Source organism: Paroedura picta, chromosome 11, assembly GCF_049243985.1.
Source record: "Paroedura picta isolate Pp20150507F chromosome 11, Ppicta_v3.0, whole genome shotgun sequence".
NCBI lineage: Eukaryota > Metazoa > Chordata > Lepidosauria > Squamata > Gekkonidae > Paroedura > Paroedura picta.
In genome coordinates, this window is record NC_135379.1 from 53622573 (window position 1) to 53648114 (window position 25542).

Consider the following 25542-nt stretch of genomic DNA (forward strand, 5'->3'; position numbering starts at 1 on the left):
TTGTATTGGTTTTTCGGAAGCGTTAGACCTGTAAGAAAAAAATTTAAATGGTTGGGAAAGGCCATGGGATGTAGAAATATTTTTTTCACATTTTATTTCCTTGTAAAAACAGGTAAATCAATAGGGTTTTTCGTACGGATAAGTGCCCAGTGAACGGTTTGTTTAGCTTTATACATTGTTCCGGGTGGGCTATTTTTTTTCGGAAGTGTTAGACCTATAAGAGAAAAATTTAAATGGTTGGGAAAGGCCATGGGATGTAGAAATATTTTTTTCACATTTTACTTCCTTGTAAAAACAGGAAAATCGATAGGGATTTTCATACGGATAAATACCCAGTGAACGGTTCGTTTATCTTTATATATTCTTCCGGGTGGGCGTTGTATTGTTTTTTCGGAAGTGTTAGACCTGTAAGAGAAAAATTTAAATGGTTGGGAAAGACCATGGGATGTAGAAATATTTTTTTCACATTTTACTTCCTTGTAAAAACAGGAAAATCAATAGGGATTTTCGTACGGATAAGTACCCAGTGAACCGTTCGTTTAGCTTTATATATTGTTCCGGGTGGGCGTTGTTTTGGTTTTTCGGAAGTGTTTGACCTGTAAGAGAAAAATTTAAATGGTTGGGAAAGGCCATGGGATGTAGAAATATTTTTTTCACATTTTATTTCCTTGTAATACAGGTAAATCAATAGGGTTTTTCGTACGGATAAGTGCCCAGTGAACGGTTCGTTTAGCTTTATATATTGTTCCGGGTGGGCGTTGTTTTGGTTTTTCAGAAGTGTTAGACCTGTAAGAGAAAAATTTAAATGGTTGGGAAAGGCCATGGGATGTAGAAATATTTTTTCACATTTACTTCCTTGTAAAAACAGGTAAATCAATAGGGTTTTTCGTACGGATAAGTACCCAGTGAACGGTTCGTTTAGCTTTATATATTGTTCCGGGTGGGCGTTGTATTAGTTTTTTGGAAGTGTTAGACCTGTAAGAGAAAAATTTAAATGGTTGGGAAAGGCCATGGGATGTAGAAATATTTTTTTCACATATACTTCCTTATAAAAACAGGAAAATCAATAGGGATTTTCGTACGGATATGTACCCAGTGAATGGTTCGTTTAGCTTTATATATTGTTCCGGGTGGGCGTTGTATTGGTTTTTTGGAAGCGTTAGTCCTGTAAGAAAAAAATTTAAATGGTTGGGAAAGGCCATGGGATGTAGAAATATTTTTTTCACATTTTACTTCCTTGTAAAAACAGGAAAATCGATAGGGATTTTCGTACGGATAAGTACCCAGTGAACGGTTCGTTTATCTTTATATATTCTTCCGGGTGGGCGTTGTATTGTTTTTTCGGAAGTGTTAGACCTGTAAGAGAAAAATTTAAACGGTTGGGAAAGGCCATGGGATGTACAAATATTTTTTTCACATTTTACTTCCTTGTAAAAACAGGAAAATCAATAGGGATTTTCGTACGGATAAGTACCCAGTGAACGGTTCGTTTAGCTTTATATATTGTTCCGGGTGGGCGTTGTTTTGGTTTTTTGGAAGTGTTAGACATGTAAGAGAAAACTTTAAATGGTTGGGAAATGCCATGGGATGTAGAAATATTTTTTTCACATTTTACTTCCTTATAAAAACAGGAAAATCAATAGGGATTTTCGTACGGATATGTACCCAGTGAACGGTTCGTTTAGCTTTATATATTGTTCCGGGTGGGCGTTGTATTGGTTTTTCGGAAGCGTTAGACCTGTAAGAAAAAAATTTAAATGGTTGGGAAAGGCCATGGGATGTAGAAATATTTTTTTCACATTTTATTTCCTTGTAAAAACAGGTAAATCAATAGGGTTTTTCGTACGGATAAGTGCCCAGTGAACGGTTTGTTTAGCTTTATACATTGTTCCGGGTGGGCTATTTTTTTTCGGAAGTGTTAGACCTATAAGAGAAAAATTTAAATGGTTGGGAAAGGCCATGGGATGTAGAAATATTTTTTTCACATTTTACTTCCTTGTAAAAACAGGAAAATCGATAGGGATTTTCATACGGATAAATACCCAGTGAACGGTTCGTTTATCTTTATATATTCTTCCGGGTGGGCGTTGTATTGTTTTTTCGGAAGTGTTAGACCTGTAAGAGAAAAATTTAAATGGTTGGGAAAGACCATGGGATGTAGAAATATTTTTTTCACATTTTACTTCCTTGTAAAAACAGGAAAATCAATAGGGATTTTCGTACGGATAAGTACCCAGTGAACCGTTCGTTTAGCTTTATATATTGTTCCGGGTGGGCGTTGTTTTGGTTTTTCGGAAGTGTTTGACCTGTAAGAGAAAAATTTAAATGGTTGGGAAAGGCCATGGGATGTAGAAATATTTTTTTCACATTTTATTTCCTTGTAATACAGGTAAATCAATAGGGTTTTTCGTACGGATAAGTGCCCAGTGAACGGTTCGTTTAGCTTTATATATTGTTCCGGGTGGGCGTTGTTTTGGTTTTTCAGAAGTGTTAGACCTGTAAGAGAAAAATTTAAATGGTTGGGAAAGGCCATGGGATGTAGAAATATTTTTTCACATTTACTTCCTTGTAAAAACAGGTAAATCAATAGGGTTTTTCGTACGGATAAGTACCCAGTGAACGGTTCGTTTAGCTTTATATATTGTTCCGGGTGGGCGTTGTATTAGTTTTTTGGAAGTGTTAGACCTGTAAGAGAAAAATTTAAATGGTTGGGAAAGGCCATGGGATGTAGAAATATTTTTTTCACATATACTTCCTTATAAAAACAGGAAAATCAATAGGGATTTTCGTACGGATATGTACCCAGTGAATGGTTCGTTTAGCTTTATATATTGTTCCGGGTGGGCGTTGTATTGGTTTTTTGGAAGCGTTAGTCCTGTAAGAAAAAAATTTAAATGGTTGGGAAAGGCCATGGGATGTAGAAATATTTTTTTCACATTTTACTTCCTTGTAAAAACAGGAAAATCGATAGGGATTTTCGTACGGATAAGTACCCAGTGAACGGTTCGTTTATCTTTATATATTCTTCCGGGTGGGCGTTGTATTGTTTTTTCGGAAGTGTTAGACCTGTAAGAGAAAAATTTAAACGGTTGGGAAAGGCCATGGGATGTACAAATATTTTTTTCACATTTTACTTCCTTGTAAAAACAGGAAAATCAATAGGGATTTTCGTACGGATAAGTACCCAGTGAACCGTTCGTTTAGCTTTATATATTGTTCCGGGTGGGCGTTGTATTGGTTTTTCAGAAGTGTTAGACCTGTAAGAGAAAAATTTAAATGGTTGGGAAAGGCCATGGGATGTACAAATATTTTTTTCACATTTTACTTCCTTGTAAAAACAGGAAAATCGATAGGGATTTTCATACGGATAAGTACCCAGTGAACGGTTCGTTTATCTTTATATATTCTTCCGGGTGGGCGTTGTATTGTTTTTTCGGAAGTGTTAGACCTGTAAGAGAAAAATTTAAATGGTTGGGAAAGGCCATGGGATGTACAAATATTTTTTTCACATTTTACTTCCTTGTAAAAACAGGAAAATCAATAGGGATTTTCGTACGGATAAGTACCCAGTGAACCGTTCGTTTAGCTTTATATATTGTTCCGGGTGGGCGTTGTATTGGTTTTTCAGAAGTGTTAGACCTGTAAGAGAAAAATTTAAATGGTTGGGAAAGGCCATGGGATGTAGAAATATTTTTTTCACATTTTACTTCCTTATAAAAACATGAAAATCAATAGGGATTTTCGTACGGATATGTACCCAGTGAACGGTTTGTTTAGCTTTATACATTGTTCCGGGTGGCCGTTGTATTGTTTTTTCGGAAGTGTTAGACCTGTAAGAAAAAAATTTAAATGGTTGGGAAAGGCCATGGGATGTAGAAATATTTTTTTCACATTTTACTTCCTTGTAAAAACAGGTAAATCAATAGGGTTTTTCGTACGGATAAGTACCCAGTGAACGGTTCGTTTAGCTTTATATATTGTTCCGGGTGGGCGTTGTATAGGTTTTTCAGAAGTGTTAGACCTGTAAGAGAAAAATTTAAATGGTTGGGAAAGGCCATGGGATGTAGAAATATTTTTTTCACATTTTATTTCCTTTTAAAAACAGGTAAATCAATAGGGATTTTCGTACGGATAATTACCAAGTGAACGGTTCGTTTAGCTTTAAATATTGTTCCGGGTGGGCGTTGTATTGGTTTTTGGAAGTGTTAGACATGTAAGAGAAATATTTAAATGGCTGGGAAAGGCCATGGGATGTAGAAATATTTTTTTCACATTTTACTTCCTTATAAAAACAGGAAAATCAATAGGGATTTTGGTACGGATATGTACCCAGTGAACGGTTCGTTTAGCTTTATATATTGTTCCGGGTGGGCGTTATATTGGTTTTTCGGAAGCGTTAGACCTGTAAGAAAAAAATTTAAATGGTTGGGAAAGGCCATGGGATGTAGAAATATTTTTTTCACATTTTATTTCCTTGTAAAAACATGTAAATCAATAGGGTTTTTCGTACGGATAAGTGCCCAGTGAACGGTTTGTTTAGCTTTATACATTGTTCCGGGTGGGCGTTGTATTGTTTTTTCGGAAGTGTTAGACCTGTAAGAGAAAAATTTAAATGGTTGGGAAAGGCCATGGGATGTAGAAATATTTTTTTCACATTTTACTTCCTTGTAAAAACAGGTAAATCAATAGGGATTATCGTACGGATAATTACCCAGTGAACGGTTCGTTTAGCTTTATATATTGTTCCGGGTGGGCGTTGCATTGGTTTTTTGGAAGTGTTAGACATGTAAGAGAAACATTTAAATGGTTGGGAAAGGCCATGGGATGTAGAAATATTTTTTTCACATTTTATTCCTTATAAAAACAGGAAAATCAATAGGGATTTTCGTACGGATATGTACCCAGTGAACGGTTCGTTTAGCTTTATATATTGTTCCGGGTGGGCGTTGTATTGGTTTTTCGGAAGCGTTAGACCTGTAAGAAAAAAATTTAAATGGTTGGGAAAGGCCATGGGATGTAGAAATATTTTTTTCACATTTTATTTCCTTGTAAAAACAGGTAAATCAATAGGGTTTTTCGTACGGATAAGTGCCCAGTGAACGGTTTGTTTAGCTTTATACATTGTTCCGTGTGGGCTATAGTTTTTTCGGAAGTGTTAGACCTGTAAGAGAAAAATTTAAAGGGTTGGGAAAGGCCATGGGATGTAGAAATATTTTTTTCACATTTTATTTCCTTGTAATACAGGTAAATCAATAGGGTTTTTCGTACGGATAAGTGCCCAGTGAACGGTTCGTTTAGCTTTATATATTGTTCCGGGTGGGCGTTGTTTTGGTTTTTCGGAAGTGTTAGACCTGTAAGAGAAAAATTTAAATGGTTGGGAAAGGCCATGGGAGGTAGAAATATTTTTTTCACATATACTTCCTTGTAAAAACAGGTAAATCAATAGGGTTTTTCGTACGGATAAGTGCCCAGTGAACGGTTTGTTTAGCTTTATACATTGTTCCGTGTGGGCTATAGTTTTTTCGGAAGTGTTAGACCTGTAAGAGAAAAATTTAAAGGGTTGGGAAAGGCCATGGGATGTAGAAATATTTTTTTCACATTTTACTTCCTTGTAAAAACAGGAAAATCGATAGGGATTTTCATACGGATAAGTACCCAGTGAACGGTTCGTTTATCTTTATATATTCTTCCGGGTGGGCGTTGTATTGTTTTTTCGGAAGTGTTAGACCTGTAAGAGAAAAATTTAAATGGTTGGGAAAGGCCATGGGATGTAGAAATATTTTTTTCACATTTTACTTCCTTGTAAAAACAGGAAAATCAATAGGGATTTTCGTACGGATAAGTACCCAGTGAACCGTTCGTTTAGCTTTATATATTGTTCCGGGTGGGCGTTGTTTTGGTTTTGCGGAAGTGTTAGACCTGTAAGAGAAAAATTTAAATGGTTGGGAAAGGCCATGGGATGTAGAAATATTTTTTTCACATTTTATTTCCTTGTAATACAGGTAAATCAATAGGGTTTTTCGTACGGATAAGTGCCCAGTGAATGGTTCGTTTAGCTTTATATATTGTTCTGGGTGGGCGTTGTTTTGGTTTTTCGGAAGTGTTAGACCTGTAAGAGAAAAATTTAAATGGTTGGGAAAGGCCATGGGAGGTAGAAATATTTTTTTCACATATACTTCCTTGTAAAAACAGGTAAATCAATAGGGTTTTTCGTACGGATAAGTACCCAGTGAACGGTTCGTTTAGCTTTATATATTGTTCCGGGTGGGCGTTGTATTGGTTTTTCGGAAGTGTTAGACCTGTAAGAGAAAAATTTAAATGGTTGGGAAAGGCCATGGGATGTAGAAATATTTTTTCACATTTACTTCCTTGTAAAAACAGGTAAATCAATAGGGTTTTTCGTACGGATAAGTACCCAATGAACGGTTCGTTTAGCTTTATATATTGTTCCGGGTGGGCGTTGTATTGGTTTTTCAGAAGTGTTAGACCTGTAAGAGAAAAATTTAAATGGTTGGGAAAGGCCATGGGATGTAGAAATATTTTTTTCACATTTTATTTCCTTTTAAAAACAGGTAAATCAATAGGGATTTTTGTACGGATAATTACCAAGTGAACGGTTCGTTTAGCTTTATATATTGTTCCGGGTGGGCGTTGTATTGGTTTTTTGGAAGTGTTAGACATGTAAGAGAAAAATTTAAATGGCTGGGAAAGGCCATGGGATGTAGAAATATTTTATTCACATTTTAATTCCTTATAAAAACAGGAAAATCAATAGGGATTTTGGTACGGATATGTACCCAGTGAACGGTTCGTTTAGCTTTATATATTGTTCCGGGTGGGCTTTGTATTGGTTTTTCGGAAGCGTTAGACCTGTAAGAAAAAAATTTAAATGGTTGGGAAAGGCCATGGGATGTAGAAATATTTTTTTCACATTTTATTTCCTTGTAAAAACAGGTAAATCAATAGGGTTTTTCGTACGGATAAGTGCCCAGTGAACGGTTTGTTTAGCTTTATACATTGTTCCGGGTGGGCGTTGTATTGTTTTTTCGGAAGTGTTAGACCTGTAAGAGAAAAATTTAAATGGTTGGGAAAGGCCATGGGATGTAGAAATATTTTTTTCACATTTTACTTCCTTGTAAAAACAGGAAAATCGATAGGGATTTTCATACGGATAAGTACCCAGTGAACGATTCGTTTATCTTTATATATTCTTCCGGGTGGGCGTTGTATTGGTTTTTCGGATGTGTTAGACCTGTAAGAGAAAAATTTAAATGGTTGGGAAAGGCCATGGGATGTAGAAATATTTTTTTCACATTTTATTTCCTTGTAAAAACAGGTAAATCAATAGGGTTTTTCGTACGGATAAGTGCCCAGTGAACGGTTTGTTTAGCTTTATACATTGTTCCGGGTGGGCGTTGTATTGTTTTTTCGGAAGTGTTAGACCTGTAAGAGAAAAATTTAAATGGTTGGGAAAGGCCATGGGATGTAGAAATATTTTTTTCACATTTTACTTCCTTGTAAAAACAGGAAAATCGATAGGGATTTTCATACGGATAAGTACCCAGTGAACGATTCGTTTATCTTTATATATTCTTCCGGGTGGGCGTTGTATTGGTTTTTCCGATGTGTTAGACCTATAAGAGAAAAATTTAAATGGTTGGGAAAGACCATGGGATGTAGAAATATTTTTTTCACATTTACTTCCTTGTAAAAACAGGAAAATCAATAGGGATTTTCGTACGGATAAGTACCCAGTGAACCGTTCGTTTAGCTTTATATATTGTTCCGGGTGGGCGTTGTTTTGGTTTTTCGGAAGTGTTTGACCTGTAAGAGAAAAATTTAAATGGTTGGGAAAGGCCATGGGATGTAGAAATATTTTTTTCACATTTTATTTCCTTGTAATACAGGTAAATCAATAGGGTTTTTCGTACGGATAAGTGCCCAGTGAACGGTTCGTTTAGCTTTATATATTGTTCCGGGTGGGCGTTGTTTTGGTTTTTCGGAAGTGTTAGACCTGTAAGAGAAAAATTTAAATGGTTGGGAAAGGCCATGGGATGTAGAAATATTTTTTCACATTTACTTCCTTGTAAAAACAGGTAAATCAATAGGGTTTTTCGTACGGATAAGTACCCAGTGAACGGTTCGTTTAGCTTTATATATTGTTCCGGGTGGGCGTTGTATTAGTTTTTTGGAAGTGTTAGACCTGTAAGAGAAAAATTTAAATGGTTGGGAAAGGCCATGGGATGTAGAAATATTTTTTTCACATTTACTTCCTTATAAAAACAGGAAAATCAATAGGGATTTTCGTACGGATATGTACCCAGTGAATGGTTCGTTTAGCTTTATATATTGTTCCGGGTGGGCGTTGTATTGGTTTTTTGGAAGCGTTAGTCCTGTAAGAAAAAAATTTAAATGGTTGGGAAAGGCCATGGGATGTAGAAATATTTTTTTCACATTTTACTTCCTTGTAAAAACAGGAAAATCGATAGGGATTTTCGTACGGATAAGTACCCAGTGAACGGTTCGTTTATCTTTATATATTCTTCCGGGTGGGCGTTGTATTGTTTTTTCGGAAGTGTTAGACCTGTAAGAGAAAAATTTAAACGGTTGGGAAAGGCCATGGGATGTACAAATATTTTTTTCACATTTTACTTCCTTGTAAAAACAGGAAAATCAATAGGGATTTTCGTACGGATAAGTACCCAGTGAACCGTTCGTTTAGCTTTATATATTGTTCCGGGTGGGCGTTGTATTGGTTTTTCAGAAGTGTTAGACCTGTAAGAGAAAAATTTAAACGGTTGGGAAAGGCCATGGGATGTACAAATATTTTTTTCACATTTTACTTCCTTGTAAAAACAGGAAAATCAATAGGGATTTTCGTACGGATAAGTACCCAGTGAACCGTTCGTTTAGCTTTATATATTGTTCCGGGTGGGCGTTGTATTGGTTTTTCAGAAGTGTTAGACCTGTAAGAGAAAAATTTAAATGGTTGGGAAAGGCCATGGGATGTAGAAATATTTTTTTCACATTTTACTTCCTTATAAAAACAGGAAAATCAATAGGGATTTTCGTACGGATATGTACCCAGTGAACGGTTTGTTTAGCTTTATACATTGTTCAGGGTGGCCGTTGTATTGTTTTTTCGGAAGTGTTAGACCTGTAAGAGAAAAATTTAAATGGTTGGGAAAGGCCATGGGATGTAGAAATATTTTTTTCACATTTTACTTCCTTGTAAAAACAGGTAAATCAATAGGGTTTTTCGTACGGATAAGTACCCAGTGAACGGTTCGTTTAGCTTTATATATTGTTCCGGGTGGGCGTTGTATAGGTTTTTCAGAAGTGTTAGACCTGTAAGAGAAAAATTTAAATGGTTGGGAAAGGCCATGGGATGTAGAAATATTTTTTTCACATTTTACTTCCTTGTAAAAACAGGAAAATCGATAGGGATTTTCATACGGATAAGTACCCAGTGAACGGTTCGTTTATCTTTATATATTCTTCCGGGTGGGCGTTGTATTGTTTTTTCGGAAGTGTTAGACCTGTAAGAGAAAAATTTAAACGGTTGGGAAAGGCCATGGGATGTAGAAATATTTTTTTCACATTTTACTTCCTTGTAAAAACAGGAAAACCAATAGGGATTTTCGTACGGATAAGTACCCAGTGAACCGTTCGTTTAGCTTTATATATTGTTCCGGGTGGGCGTTGTTTTGGTTTTTCGGAAATGTTAGACCTGTAAGAGAAAAATTTAAATGGTTGGGAAAGGCCATGGGATGTAGAAATATTTTTTTCACATTTTATTTCCTTGTAATACAGGTAAATCAATAGGGTTTTTCGTACGGATAAGTGCCCAGTGAACGGTTCGTTTAGCTTTATATATTGTTCCGGGTGGGCGTTGTTTTGGTTTTTCGGAAGTGTTAGACCTGTAAGAGAAAAATTTAAATGGTTGGGAAAGGCCATGGGAGGTAGAAATATTTTTTTCACATATACTTCCTTGTAAAAACAGGTAAATCAATAGGGTTTTTCGTACGGATAAGTACCCAGTGAACGGTTCGTTTAGCTTTATATATTGTTCCGGGTGGGCGTTGTATTGGTTTTTCGGAAGTGTTAGACCTGTAAGAGAAAAATTTAAATGGTTGGGAAAGGCCATGGGATGTAGAAATATTTTTTTCACATTTACTTCCTTGTAAAAACAGGTAAATCAATAGGGTTTTTGGTACGGATAAGTACCCAGTGAACGGTTCGTTTAGCTTTATATATTGTTCCGGGTGGGCGTTGTATTGTTTTTTCAGAAGTGTTAGACCTGTAAGAGAAAAATTTAAATGGTTGGGAAAGGCCATGGGATGTAGAAATATTTTTTTCACATTTACTTCCTTGTAAAAACAGGTAAATCAATAGGGTTTTTCGTACGGATAAGTACCCAGTGAACGGTTCGTTTAGCTTTATATATTGTTCCGGGTGGGCGTTGTATTGTTTTTTCAGAAGTGTTAGACCTGTAAGAGAAAAATTTAAATGGTTGGGAAAGGCCATGGGATGTAGAAATATTTTTTTCACATTTTATTTCCTTTTAAAAACAGGTAAATCAATAGGGATTTTCGTACGGATAAGTGCCCAATGAAGGATGCATTTAGCTTTATATATTGTTCCGGGTGGGCGTTGTATTGGTTTTTTGGAAGTGTTAGACATGTAAGAGAAAAATTTAAATGGTTGGGAAAGGCCATGGGATGTAGAAATATTTTTTTCACATTTTACTTCCTTATAAAAACAGGAAAATCAATAGGGATTTTCGTACGGATATGTACCCAGTGAACGGTTCGTTTAGCTTTATATATTGTTCCGGGTGGGCGTTGTATTGGTTTTTCGGAAGCGTTAGACCTGTAAGAAAAAAATTTAAATGGTTGGGAAAGGCCATGGGATGTAGAAATATTTTTTTCACATTTTATTTCCTTGTAAAAACAGGTAAATCAATAGGGATTTTCGTACGGATAAGTGCCCAATGAAGGATGCATTTAGCTTTATATATTGTTCCGGGTGGGCGTTGTATTGGTTTTTCAGAAGTGTTAGACCTGTAAAAGAAAAATTTAAATGGTTGGGAAAGGCCATGGGATGTAGAAATATTTTTTTCACATTTTATTTCCTTTTAAAAACAGGTAAATCAATAGGGATTTTCGTACGGATAAGTACCCAGTGAACGGTTCGTTTAGCTTTATATATTGTTCCGGGTGGGCGTTGTTTTGGTTTTTTGGAAGTGTTAGACCTGTAAGAGCAAAATTTAAATGGTTGGGAAAGGCCATGGGATGTAGAAATATTTTTTTCACATTTACTTCCTTGTAAAAACAGGTAAATCAATAGGGTTTTTCGTACGGATAAGTACCCAGTGAACGGTTCGTTTAGCTTTATATATTGTTCCGGGTGGGCGTTGTATTGTTTTTTCAGAAGTGTTAGACCTGTAAGAGAAAAATTTAAATGGTTGGGAAAGGCCATGGGATGTAGAAATATTTTTTTCACATTTACTTCCTTGTAAAAACAGGTAAATCAATAGGGTTTTTCGTACGGATAAGTACCCAGTGAACGGTTCGTTTAGCTTTATATATTGTTCCGGGTGGGCGTTGTATTGTTTTTTCAGAAGTGTTAGACCTGTAAGAGAAAAATTTAAATGGTTGGGAAAGGCCATGGGATGTAGAAATATTTTTTTCACATTTTATTTCCTTGTAAAAACAGGTAAATCAATAGGGATTTTCGTACGGATAAGTGCCCAATGAAGGATGCATTTAGCTTTATATATTGTTCCGGGTGGGCGTTGTATTGTTTTTTCAGAAGTGTTAGACCTGTAAGAGAAAAATTTAAATGGTTGGGAAAGGCCATGGGATGTAGAAATATTTTTTTCACATTTACTTCCTTGTAAAAACAGGTAAATCAATAGGGTTTTTCGTACGGATAAGTACCCAGTGAACGGTTCGTTTAGCTTTATATATTGTTCCGGGTGGGCGTTGTATTGTTTTTTCAGAAGTGTTAGACCTGTAAGAGAAAAATTTAAATGGTTGGGAAAGGCCATGGGATGTAGAAATATTTTTTTCACATTTTATTTCCTTGTAAAAACAGGTAAATCAATAGGGATTTTCGTACGGATAAGTGCCCAATGAAGGATGCATTTAGCTTTATATATTGTTCCGGGTGGGCGTTGTATTGTTTTTTCAGAAGTGTTAGACCTGTAAGAGAAAAATTTAAATGGTTGGGAAAGGCCATGGGATGTAGAAATATTTTTTTCACATTTACTTCCTTGTAAAAACAGGTAAATCAATAGGGTTTTTCGTACGGATAAGTACCCAGTGAACGGTTCGTTTAGCTTTATATATTGTTCCGGGTGGGCGTTGTATTGTTTTTTCAGAAGTGTTAGACCTGTAAGAGAAAAATTTAAATGGTTGGGAAAGGCCATGGGATGTAGAAATATTTTTTTCACATTTTATTTCCTTTTAAAAACAGGTAAATCAATAGGGATTTTCGTACGGATAAGTGCCCAATGAAGGATGCATTTAGCTTTATATATTGTTCCGGGTGGGCGTTGTATTGGTTTTTTGGAAGTGTTAGACATGTAAGAGAAAAATTTAAATGGTTGGGAAAGGCCATGGGATGTAGAAATATTTTTTTCACATTTTACTTCCTTATAAAAACAGGAAAATCAATAGGGATTTTCGTACGGATATGTACCCAGTGAACGGTTCGTTTAGCTTTATATATTGTTCCGGGTGGGCGTTGTATTGGTTTTTCGGAAGCGTTAGACCTGTAAGAAAAAAATTTAAATGGTTGGGAAAGGCCATGGGATGTAGAAATATTTTTTTCACATTTTATTTCCTTGTAAAAACAGGTAAATCAATAGGGATTTTCGTACGGATAAGTGCCCAATGAAGGATGCATTTAGCTTTATATATTGTTCCGGGTGGGCGTTGTATTGGTTTTTCAGAAGTGTTAGACCTGTAAAAGAAAAATTTAAATGGTTGGGAAAAGCCATGGGATGTAGAAATATTTTTTTCACATTTTATTTCCTTTTAAAAACAGGTAAATCAATAGGGATTTTCGTACGGATAAGTACCCAGTGAACGGTTCGTTTAGCTTTATATATTGTTCCGGGTGGGCGTTGTATTGGTTTTTTGGAAGTGTTAGACCTGTAAGAGCAAAATTTAAATGGTTGGGAAAGGCCATGGGATGTAGAAATATTTTTTTCACATTTACTTCCTTGTAAAAACAGGTAAATCAATAGGGTTTTTCGTACGGATAAGTACCCAGTGAACGGTTCGTTTAGCTTTATATATTGTTCCGGGTGGGCGTTGTATTGGTTTTTCAGAAGTGTTAGACCTGTAAGAGAAAAATTAAATGGTTGGGAAAGGCCATGGTATGTAGAAATATTTTTTTCACATTTTATTTCCTTTTAAAAACAGGTAAATCAATAGGGATTTTCGTACGGATATTTACCCAGTGAACGGTTCGTTTAGCTTTATATATTGTTCAGGGTGGGCGTTGTATTGGTTTTTTGGAAGTGTTAGACCTGTAAGAGAAAAATTTAAATGGTTGGGAAAGGCCATGGGATGTAGAAATATTTTTTTCACATTTTATTTCCTTTTAAAAACAGGTAAATCAATAGGGATTTTCGTACGGATAATTACCCAGTGAACGGTTCGTGTAGCTTTATATATTGTTCCGGGTGGGCGTTGTTTTGGTTTTTCGGAAGTGTTAGACCTGTAAGAGAAAAATTTAAATGGTTTGGAAAGGCCATGGGATGTAGAAATATTTTTTTCACATTTTATTTCCTTGTAAAAACAGGTAAATCAATAGGGTTTTTCGTACGGATAAGTGCCCAGTGAACGGTTCGTTTAGCTTTATATATTGTTCCGGGTGGGCGTTGTTTTGGTTTTTCGGAAGTGTTAGACCTGTAAGAGAAAAATTTAAATGGTTGGGAAAGGCCATGGGATGTAGAAATATTTTTTTCACATATACTTCCTTGTAAAAACAGGAAAATCAAGAGGGATTTTCGTACGGATAAGTACCCAGTGAACGGTTCGTTTAGCTTTATATATTGTTCCGGGTGGGCGTTCTTTTGTTTTTTCGGAAGTGTTAGACCTGTAAGAGAAAAATTTAAACGGTTGGGAAAGGCCATGGGATGTAGAAATATTTTTTTCACATTTTATTTCCTTGTAAAAACAGGTAAATCAATAGGGATTTTCGTACGGATAAGTGCCCAGTGAACGGTTCGTTTAGCTTTATATATTGTTCCGGGTGGGCGTTGTATTGGTTTTTCAGAAGTGTTAGACCTGTAAAAGAAAAATTTAAATGGTTGGGAAAGGCCATGGGATGTAGAAATATTTTTTTCACATTTTATTTCCTTTTAAAAACAGGTAAATCAATAGGGATTTTCGTACGGATAAGTACCCAGTGAACGGTTCGTTTAGCTTTATATATTGTTCCGGGTGGGCGTTGTATTGGTTTTTCGGAAGTGTTAGACCTGTAAGAGAAAAATTTAAATGGTTGGGAAAGGCCATGGGATGTAGAAATATTTTTTTCACATTTACTTCCTTGTAAAAACAGGTAAATCAATAGGGTTTTTCGTACGGATAAGTACCCAGTGAACGGTTCGTTTAGCTTTATATATTGTTCCGGGTGGGCGTTGTATCGGTTTTTTGGAAGTGTTAGACCTGTAAGAGAAAAATTTAAATGGTTGGGAAAGGCCATGGGATGTAGAAATATTTTTTTCACATTTACTTCCTTGTAAAAACAGGTAAATCAATAGGGTTTTTCGTACGGATAAGTACCCAGTGAACGGTTCGTTTAGCTTTATATATTGTTCCGGGTGGGCGTTGTATTGGTTTTTCAGAAGTGTTAGACCTGTAAGAGAAAAATTTATATGGTTGGGAAAGGCCATGGGATGTAGAAATATTTTTTACACATTTTATTTCCTTTTAAAAACAGGTAAATCAATAGGGATTTTTGTACGGATAAGTACCCAGTGAACGGTTCGTTTAGCTTTATATTTTGTTCCGGGTGGGCGTTGTATTGGTTTTTTGGAAGTGTTAGACCTGTAAGAGAAAAATTTAAATGGTTGGGAAAGGCCATGGGATGTAGAAATATTTTTTTCACATTTTACTTCCTTATAAAAACAGGAAAATCAATAGGGATTTTCGTACGGATATGTACCCAGTGAACGGTTCGTTTAGCTTTATATATTGTTCCGGGTGGGCGTTGTATTGCTTTTTCGGAAGCGTTAGACCTGTAAGAAAAAAATTTAAATGGTTGGGAAAGGCCATGGGATGTAGAAATATTTTTTTCACATTTTATTTCCTTGTAAAAACAGGTAAATCAATAGGGTTTTTCGTACGGATAAGTGCCCAGTGAACGGTTCGTTTAGCTTTATATATTGTTCCGGGTGGGCGTTGTTTTGGTTTTTCGGAAGTGTTAGACCTGTAAGAGAAAAATGTAAATGGTTGGGAAAGGCCATGGGATGTAGAAATATTTTTTTCACATATACTTCCTTGTAAAAACAGGAAAATCAATAGGGATTTTCGTACGGATAAGTACCCAGTGAACCGTTCGTTTAGCTTTATATATTGTTCCGGGTGGGCGTTGTATTGGTTTTTCAGAAGTGTTAGACCTGTAAGAGAAAAATTTAAATGGTTGGGAAAGGCCATGGGATGTAGAAATATTTTTTTCACATTTTACTTCCTTATAAAAACAGGAAAATCAATAGGGATTTTCGTACGGATATGTACCCAGTGAACGGTTTGTTTAGCTTTATACATTGTTCCAGGTGGCCGTTGTATTGTTTTTTCGGAAGTGTTAGACCTGTAAGAGAAAAATTTAAATGGTTGGGAAAGGCCATGGGATGTAGAAATATTTTTTTCACATTTTACTTCCTTGTAAAAACAGGAAAATCGATAGGGATTTTCATACGGATAAGTACCCAGTGAACGGTTCGTTTATCTTTATATATTCTTCCGGGTGGGCGTTGTATTGTTTTTTCGGAAGTGTTAGACCTGTAAGAGAAAAATTTAAACGGTTGGGAAAGGCCATGGGATGTAGAAATATTTTTTTCACATTTTACTTCCTTGTAAAAACAGGAAAACCAATAGGGATTTTCGTACGGATAAGTACCCCGTGAACCGTTCGTTTAGCTTTATATATTGTTCCGGGTGGGCGTTGTTTTGGTTTTTCGGAAGTGTTAGACCTGTAAGAGAAAAATTTAAATGGTTGGGAAAGGCCATGGGATGTAGAAATATTTTTTTCACATTTTATTTCCTTGTAATACAGGTAAATCAATAGGGTTTTTCGTACGGATAAGTGCCCAGTGAACGGTTCGTTTAGCTTTATATATTGTTCCGGGTGGGCGTTGTTTTGTTTTTTCGGAAGTGTTAGACCTGTAAGAGAAAAATTTAAATGGTTGGGAAAGGCCATGGGAGGTAGAAATATTTTTTTCACATATACTTCCTTGTAAAAACAGGTAAATCAATAGGGTTTTTCGTACGGATAAGTACCCAGTGAACGGTTCGTTTAGCTTTATATATTGTTCCGGGTGGGCGTTGTATTGGTTTTTCGGAAGTGTTAGACCTGTAAGAGAAAAATTTAAATGGTTGGGAAAGGCCATGGGATGTAGAAATATTTTTTTCACATTTACTTCCTTGTAAAAACAGGTAAATCAATAGGGTTTTTTGTACGGATAAGTACCCAGTGAACGGTTCGTTTAGCTTTATATATTGTTCCGGGTGGGCGTTGTATTGTTTTTTCAGAAGTGTTAGACCTGTAAGAGAAAAATTTAAATGGTTGGGAAAGGCCATGGGATGTAGAAATATTTTTTTCACATTTACTTCCTTGTAAAAACAGGTAAATCAATAGGGTTTTTCGTACGGATAAGTACCCAGTGAACGGTTCGTTTAGCTTTATATATTGTTCCGGGTGGGCGTTGTATTGTTTTTTCAGAAGTGTTAGAGCTGTAAGAGAAAAATTTAAATGGTTGGGAAAGGCCATGGGATGTAGAAATATTTTTTTCACATTTTATTTCCTTGTAAAAACAGGTAAATCAATAGGGATTTTCGTACGGATATTTACCCAGTGAACGGTTCGTTTAGCTTTATATATTGTTCAGGGTGGGCGTTGTATTGGTTTTTTGGAAGTGTTAGACCTGTAAGAGAAAAATTTAAATGGTTGGGAAAGGCCATGGGATGTAGAAATATTTTTTTCACATTTTATTTCCTTGTAAAAACAGGTAAATCAATAGGGTTTTTCGTACGGATAAGTGCCCAGTGAACGGTTCGTTTAGCTTTATATATTGTTCCGGGTGGGCGTTGTTTTGGTTTTTCGGAAGTGTTAGACCTGTAAGAGAAAAATGTAAATGGTTGGGAAAGGCCATGGGATGTAGAAATATTTTTTTCACATATACTTCCTTGTAAAAACAGGAAAATCAATAGGGATTTTCGTACGGATAAGTACCCAGTGAACCGTTCGTTTAGCTTTATATATTGTTCCGGGTGGGCGTTGTATTGGTTTTTCAGAAGTGTTAGACCTGTAAGAGAAAAATTTAAATGGTTGGGAAAGGCCATGGGATGTAGAAATATTTTTTTCACATTTTACTTCCTTATAAAAACAGGAAAATCAATAGGGATTTTCGTACGGATATGTACCCAGTGAACGGTTTGTTTAGCTTTATACATTGTTCCGGGTGGCCGTTGTATTGTTTTTTCGGAAGTGTTAGACCTGTAAGAGAAAAATTTAAATGGTTGGGAAAGGCCATGGGATGTAGAAATATTTTTTTCACATTTTACTTCCTTGTAAAAACAGGTAAATCAATAGGGTTTTTCGTACGGATAAGTACCCAGTGAACGGTTCGTTTAGCTTTATATATTGTTCCGGGTGGGCGTTGTATAGGTTTTTCAGAAGTGTTAGACCTGTAAGAGAAAAATTTAAATGGTTGGGAAAGGCCATGGGATGTAGAAATATTTTTTTCACATTTTACTTCCTTGTAAAAACAGGAAAATCGATAGGGATTTTCATACGGATAAGTACCCAGTGAACGGTTCGTTTATCTTTATATATTCTTCCGGGTGGGCGTTGTATTGTTTTTTCGGAAGTGTTAGACCTGTAAGAGAAAAATTTAAACGGTTGGGAAAGGCCATGGGATGTAGAAATATTTTTTTCACATTTTACTTCCTTGTAAAAACAGGAAAACCAATAGGGATTTTCGTACGGATAAGTACCCCGTGAACCGTTCGTTTAGCTTTATATATTGTTCCGGGTGGGCGTTGTTTTGGTTTTTCGGAAGTGTTAGACCTGTAAGAGAAAAATTTAAATGGTTGGGAAAGGCCATGGGATGTAGAAATATTTTTTTCACATTTTATTTCCTTGTAATACAGGTAAATCAATAGGGTTTTTCGTACGGATAAGTGCCCAGTGAACGGTTCGTTTAGCTTTATATATTGTTCCGGGTGGGCGTTGTTTTGGTTTTTCGGAAGTGTTAGACCTGTAAGAGAAAAATTTAAATGGTTGGGAAAGGCCATGGGAGGTAGAAATATTTTTTTCACATATACTTCCTTGTAAAAACAGGTAAATCAATAGGGTTTTTCGTACGGATAAGTACCCAGTGAACGGTTCGTTTAGCTTTATATATTGTTCCGGGTGGGCGTTGTATTGGTTTTTCGGAAGTGTTAGACCTGTAAGAGAAAAATTTAAATGGTTGGGAAAGGCCATGGGATGTAGAAATATTTTTTTCACATTTACTTCCTTGTAAAAACAGGTAAATCAATAGGGTTTTTCGTACGGATAAGTACCCAGTGAACGGTTCGTTTAGCTTTATATATTGTTCCGGGTGGGCGTTGTATTGTTTTTTCAGAAGTGTTAGACCTGTAAGAGAAAAATTTAAATGGTTGGGAAAGGCCATGGGATGTAGAAATATTTTTTTCACATTTACTTCCTTGTAAAAACAGGTAAATCAATAGGGTTTTTCGTACGGATAAGTACCCAGTGAACGGTTCGTTTAGCTTTATATATTGTTCCGGGTGGGCGTTGTATTGTTTTTTCAGAAGTGTTAGAGCTGTAAGAGAAAAATTTAAATGGTTGGGAAAGGCCATGGGATGTAGAAATATTTTTTTCACATTTTATTTCCTTGTAAAAACAGGTAAATCAATAGGGATTTTCGTACGGATATTTACCCAGTGAACGGTTCGTTTAGCTTTATATATTGTTCAGGGTGGGCGTTGTATTGGTTTTTTGGAAGTGTTTGACCTGTAAGAGAAAAATTTAAATGGTTGGGAAAGGCCATGGGATGTAGAAATATTTTTTTCACATTTTATTTCCTTGTAAAAACAGGTAAATCAATAGGGTTTTTCGTACGGATAAGTGCCCAGTGAACGGTTCGTTTAGCTTTATATATTGTTCCGGGTGGGCGTTGTTTTGGTTTTTCGGAAGTGTTAGACCTGTAAGAGAAAAATGTAAATGGTTGGGAAAGGCCATGGGATGTAGAAATATTTTTTTCACATATACTTCCTTGTAAAAACAGGAAAATCAATAGGGATTTTCGTACGGATAAGTACCCAGTGAACCGTTCGTTTAGCTTTATATATTGTTCCGGGTGGCCGTTGTATTGGTTTTTCAGAAGTGTTAGACCTGTAAGAGAAAAATTTAAATGGTTGGGAAAGGCCATGGGATGTAGAAATATTTTTTTCACATTTTACTTCCTTATAAAAACAGGAAAATCAATAGGGATTTTCGTACGGATATGTACCCAGTGAACGGTTTGTTTAGCTTTATACATTGTTCCGGGTGGCCGTTGTATTGTTTTTTCGGAAGTGTTAGACCTGTAAGAGAAAAATTTAAATGGTTGGGAAAGGCCATGGGATGTAGAAATATTTTTTTCACATTTTACTTCCTTGTAAAAACAGGTAAATCGATAGGGTTTTTCGTACGGATAAGTACCCAGTGAACGGTTCGTTTAGCTTTATATATTGTTCCGGGTGGGCGTTGTATAGGTTTTTCAGAAGTGTTAGACCTGTAAGAGAAAAATTTAAATGGTTGGGAAAGGCCATGGGATGTAGAAATATTTTTTTCACATTTTACTTCCTTGTAAAAACAGGAAAATCGATAGGGATTTTCATACGGATAAGTACCCAGTGAACGGTTCGTTTATCTTTATATATTCTTCCGGGTGGGCGTTGTATTGTTTTTTCGGAAGTGTTAGACCTGTAAGAGAAAAATTTAAACGGTTGGGAAAGGCCATGGGATGTAGAAATATTTTTTTCATATTTTATTTCCTTGTAATACAGGTAAATCAATAGGGTTTTTCGTACGGATAAGTGCCCAGTGAACGGTTCGTTTAGCTTTATATATTGTTCCGGGTGGGCGTTGTTTTGGTTTTTCGGAAGTGTTAGACCTGTAAGAGAAAAATTTAAATGGTTGGGAAAGGCCATGGGAGGTAGAAATATTTTTTTCACATATACTTCCTTGTAAAAACAGGTAAATCAATAGGGTTTTTCGTACGGATAAGTACCCAGTGAACGGTTCGTTTAGCTTTATATATTGTTCCGGGTGGGCGTTGTATTGGTTTTTCGGAAGTGTTAGACCTGTAAGAGAAAAATTTAAATGGTTGGGAAAGGCCATGGGAGGTAGAAATATTTTTTTCACATATACTTCCTTGTAAAAACAGGTAAATCAATAGGGTTTTTCGTACGGATAAGTACCCAGTGAACGGTTCGTTTAGCTTTATATATTGTTCCGGGTGGGCGTTGTATTGGTTTTTCGGAAGTGTTAGACCTGTAAGAGAAAAATTTAAATGGTTGGGAAAGGCCATGGGATGTAGAAATATTTTTTTCACATTTACTTCCTTGTAAAAACAGGTAAATCATTAGGGTTTTTCGTACGGATAAGTACCCAGTGAACGGTTCGTTTAGCTTTATATATTGTTCCGGGTGGGCGTTGTATTGTTTTTTCAGAAGTGTTAGACCTGTAAGAGAAAAATTTAAATGGTTGGGAAAGGCCATGGGATGTAGAAATATTTTTTTCACATTTACTTCCTTGTAAAAACAGGTAAATCAATAGGGTTTTTCGTACGGATAAGTACCCAGTGAACGGTTCGTTTAGCTTTATATATTGTTCCGGGTGGGCGTTGTATTGTTTTTTCAGAAGTGTTAGAGCTGTAAGAGAAAAATTTAAATGGTTGGGAAAGGCCATGGGATGTAGAAATATTTTTTTCACATTTTATTTCCTTGTAAAAACAGGTAAATCAATAGGGATTTTCGTACGGATATTTACCCAGTGAACGGTTCGTTTAGCTTTATATATTGTTCAGGGTGGGCGTTGTATTGGTTTTTTGGAAGTGTTTGACCTGTAAGAGAAAAATTTAAATGGTTGGGAAAGGCCATGGGATGTAGAAATATTTTTTTCACATTTTATTTCCTTGTAAAAACAGGTAAATCAATAGGGTTTTTCGTACGGATAAGTGCCCAGTGAACGGTTCGTTTAGCTTTATATATTGTTCCGGGTGGGCGTTGTTTTGGTTTTTCGGAAGTGTTAGACCTGTAAGAGAAAAATGTAAATGGTTGGGAAAGGCCATGGGATGTAGAAATATTTTTTTCACATATACTTCCTTGTAAAAACAGGAAAATCAATAGGGATTTTCGTACGGATAAGTACCCAGTGAACCGTTCGTTTAGCTTTATATATTGTTCCGGGTGGCCGTTGTATTGGTTTTTCAGAAGTGTTAGACCTGTAAGAGAAAAATTTAAATGGTTGGGAAAGGCCATGGGATGTAGAAATATTTTTTTCACATTTTACTTCCTTATAAAAACAGGAAAATCAATAGGGATTTTCGTACGGATATGTACCCAGTGAACGGTTTGTTTAGCTTTATACATTGTTCCGGGTGGCCGTTGTATTGTTTTTTCGGAAGTGTTAGACCTGTAAGAGAAAAATTTAAATGGTTGGGAAAGGCCATGGGATGTAGAAATATTTTTTTCACATTTTACTTCCTTGTAAAAACAGGTAAATCGATAGGGTTTTTCGTACGGATAAGTACCCAGTGAACGGTTCGTTTAGCTTTATATATTGTTCCGGGTGGGCGTTGTATAGGTTTTTCAGAAGTGTTAGACCTGTAAGAGAAAAATTTAAATGGTTGGGAAAGGCCATGGGATGTAGAAATATTTTTTTCACATTTTACTTCCTTGTAAAAACAGGAAAATCGATAGGGATTTTCATACGGATAAGTACCCAGTGAACGGTTCGTTTATCTTTATATATTCTTCCGGGTGGGCGTTGTATTGTTTTTTCGGAAGTGTTAGACCTGTAAGAGAAAAATTTAAACGGTTGGGAAAGGCCATGGGATGTAGAAATATTTTTTTCATATTTTATTTCCTTGTAATACAGGTAAATCAATAGGGTTTTTCGTACGGATAAGTGCCCATTGAACGGTTCGTTTAGCTTTATATATTGTTCCGGGTGGGCGTTGTTTTGGTTTTTCGGAAGTGTTAGACCTGTAAGAGAAAAATTTAAATGGTTGGGAAAGGCCATGGGAGGTAGAAATATTTTTTTCACATATACTTCCTTGTAAAAACAGGTAAATCAATAGGGTTTTTCGTACGGATAAGTACCCAGTGAACGGTTCGTTTAGCTTTATATATTGTTCCGGGTGGGCGTTGTATTGGTTTTTCGGAAGTGTTAGACCTGTAAGAGAAAAATTTAAATGGTTGGGAAAGGCCATGGGATGTAGAAATATTTTTTTCACATTTACTTCCTTGTAAAAACAGGTAAATCAATAGGGTTTTTCGTACGGATAAGTACCCAGTGAACGGTTCGTTTAGCTTTATATATTGTTCCGGGTGGGCGTTGTATTGTTTTTTCAGAAGTGTTAGACCTGTAAGAGAAAAATTTAAATGGTTGGGAAAGGCCATGGGATGTAGAAATATTTTTTTCACATTTACTTCCTTGTAAAAACAGGTAAATCAATAGGGTTTTTCGTACGGATAAGTACCCAGTGAACGGTTCGTTTAGCTTTATATATTGTTCCGGGTGGGCGTTGTATTGTTTTTTCAGAAGTGTTAGAGCTGTAAGAGAAAAATTTAAATGGTTGGGAAAGGCCATGGGATGTAGAAATATTTTTTTCACATTTTATTTCCTTGTAAAAACAGGTAAATCAATAGGGATTTTCGTACGGATATTTACCCAGTGAACGGTTCGTTTAGCTTTATATATTGTTCAGGGTGGGCGTTGTATTGGTTTTTTGGAAGTGTTAGACCTGTAAGAGAAAAATTTAAATGGTTGGGAAAGGCCATGGGATGTAGAAATATTTTTTTCACATTTTATTTCCTTTTAAAAACAGGTAAATCAATAGGGATTTTCGTACGGATAATTACCCAGTGAACGGTTCGTGTAGCTTTATATATTGTTCCGGGTGGGCGTTGTTTTGGTTTTTCGGAAGTGTTAGACCTGTAAGAGAAAAATTTAAATGGTTGGGAAAGGCCATGGGATGTAGAAATATTTTTTTCACATTTTATTTCCTTGTAAAAACAGGTAAATCAATAGGGTTTTTCGTACGGATAAGTGCCCAGTGAACGGTTCGTTTAGCTTTATATATTGTTCCGGGTGGGCGTTGTTTTGGTTTTTCGGAAGTGTTAGACCTGTAAGAGAAAAATTTAAATGGTTGGGAAAGGCCATGGGATGTAGAAATATTTTTTTCACATATACTTCCTTGTAAAAACAGGAAAATCAAGAGGGATTTTCGTACGGATAAGTACCCAGTGAACCGTTCGTTTAGCTTTATATATTGTTCCGGGTGGGCGTTGTTTTGTTTTTTCGGAAGTGTTAGACCTGTAAGAGAAAAATTTAAATGGTTGGGAAAGGCCATGGGATGTAGAAATATTTTTTTCACATTTTATTTCCTTGTAAAAACAGGTAAATCAATAGGGATTTTCGTACGGATAAGTGCCCAGTGAACGGTTCGTTTAGCTTTATATATTGTTCCGGGTGGGCGTTGTATTGGTTTTTCAGAAGTGTTAGACCTGTAAAAGAAAAATTTAAATGGTTGGGAAAGGCCATGGGATGTAGAAATATTTTTTTCACATTTTATTTCCTTTTAAAAACAGGTAAATCAATAGGGATTTTCGTACGGATAAGTACCCAGTGAACGGTTCGTTTAGCTTTATATATTGTTCCGGGTGGGCGTTGTATTGGTTTTTCGGAAGTGTTAGACCTGTAAGAGAAAAATTTAAATGGTTGGGAAAGGCCATGGGATGTAGAAATATTTTTTTCACATTTACTTCCTTGTAAAAACAGGTAAATCAATAGGGTTTTTCGTACGGATAAGTACTCAGTGAACGGTTCGTTTAGCTTTATATATTGTTCCGGGTGGGCGTTGTATCGGTTTTTCAGAAGTGTTGGACCTGTAAGAGAAAAATTTAAATGGTTGGGAAAGGCCATGGGATGTAGAAATATTTTTTTCACATTTTATTTCCTTTTAAAAACAGGTAAATCAATAGGGATTTTCGTACGGATAAGTACCCAATGAACGGTTTTTTTAGCTTTATATATTGTTCCGGGTGGGCGTTGTATCGGTTTTTTGGAAGTGTTAGACCTGTAAGAGAAAAATTTAAATGGTTGGGAAAGGCCATGGGATGTAGAAATATTTTTTTCACATTTACTTCCTTGTAAAAACAGGTAAATCAATAGGGTTTTTCGTACGGATAAGTACCCAGTGAACGGTTCGTTTAGCTTTATATATTGTTCCGGGTGGGCGTTGTATTGGTTTTTCAGAAGTGTTAGACCTGTAAGAGAAAAATTTAAATGGTTGGGAAAGGCCATGGGATGTAGAAATATTTTTTACACATTTTATTTCCTTTTAAAAACAGGTAAATCAATAGGGATTTTTGTACGGATAAGTACCCAGTGAACGGTTCGTTTAGCTTTATATATTGTTCCGGGTGGGCATTGTATTGGTTTTTTGGAAGTGTTAGACCTGTAAGAGAAAAATTTAAATGGTTGGGAAAGGCCATGGGATGTAGAAATATTTTTTTCACATTTTACTTCCTTATAAAAACAGGAAAATCAATAGGGATTTTTGTACGGATATGTACCCAGTGAACGGTTCGTTTAGCTTTATATATTGTTCCGGGTGGGCGTTGTATTGCTTTTTCGGAAGCGTTAGACCTGTAAGAAAAAAATTTAAATGGTTGGGAAAGGCCATGGGATGTAGAAATATTTTTTTCACATTTTATTTCCTTGTAAAAACAGGTAAATCAATAGGGTTTTTCGTACGGATAAGTGCCCAGTGAACGGTTCGTTTAGCTTTATATATTGTTCCGGGTGGGCGTTGTTTTGGTTTTTCGGAAGTGTTAGACCTGTAAGAGAAAAATGTAAATGGTTGGGAAAGGCGATGGGATGTAGAAATATTTTTTTCACATATACTTCCTTGTAAAAACAGGTAAATCAATAGGGTTTTTCGTACGGATAAGTACCCAGTGAACGGTTCGTTTAGATTTATATATTGTTCCGGGTGGGAGTTGTATTGGTTTTTCGTAAGTGTTA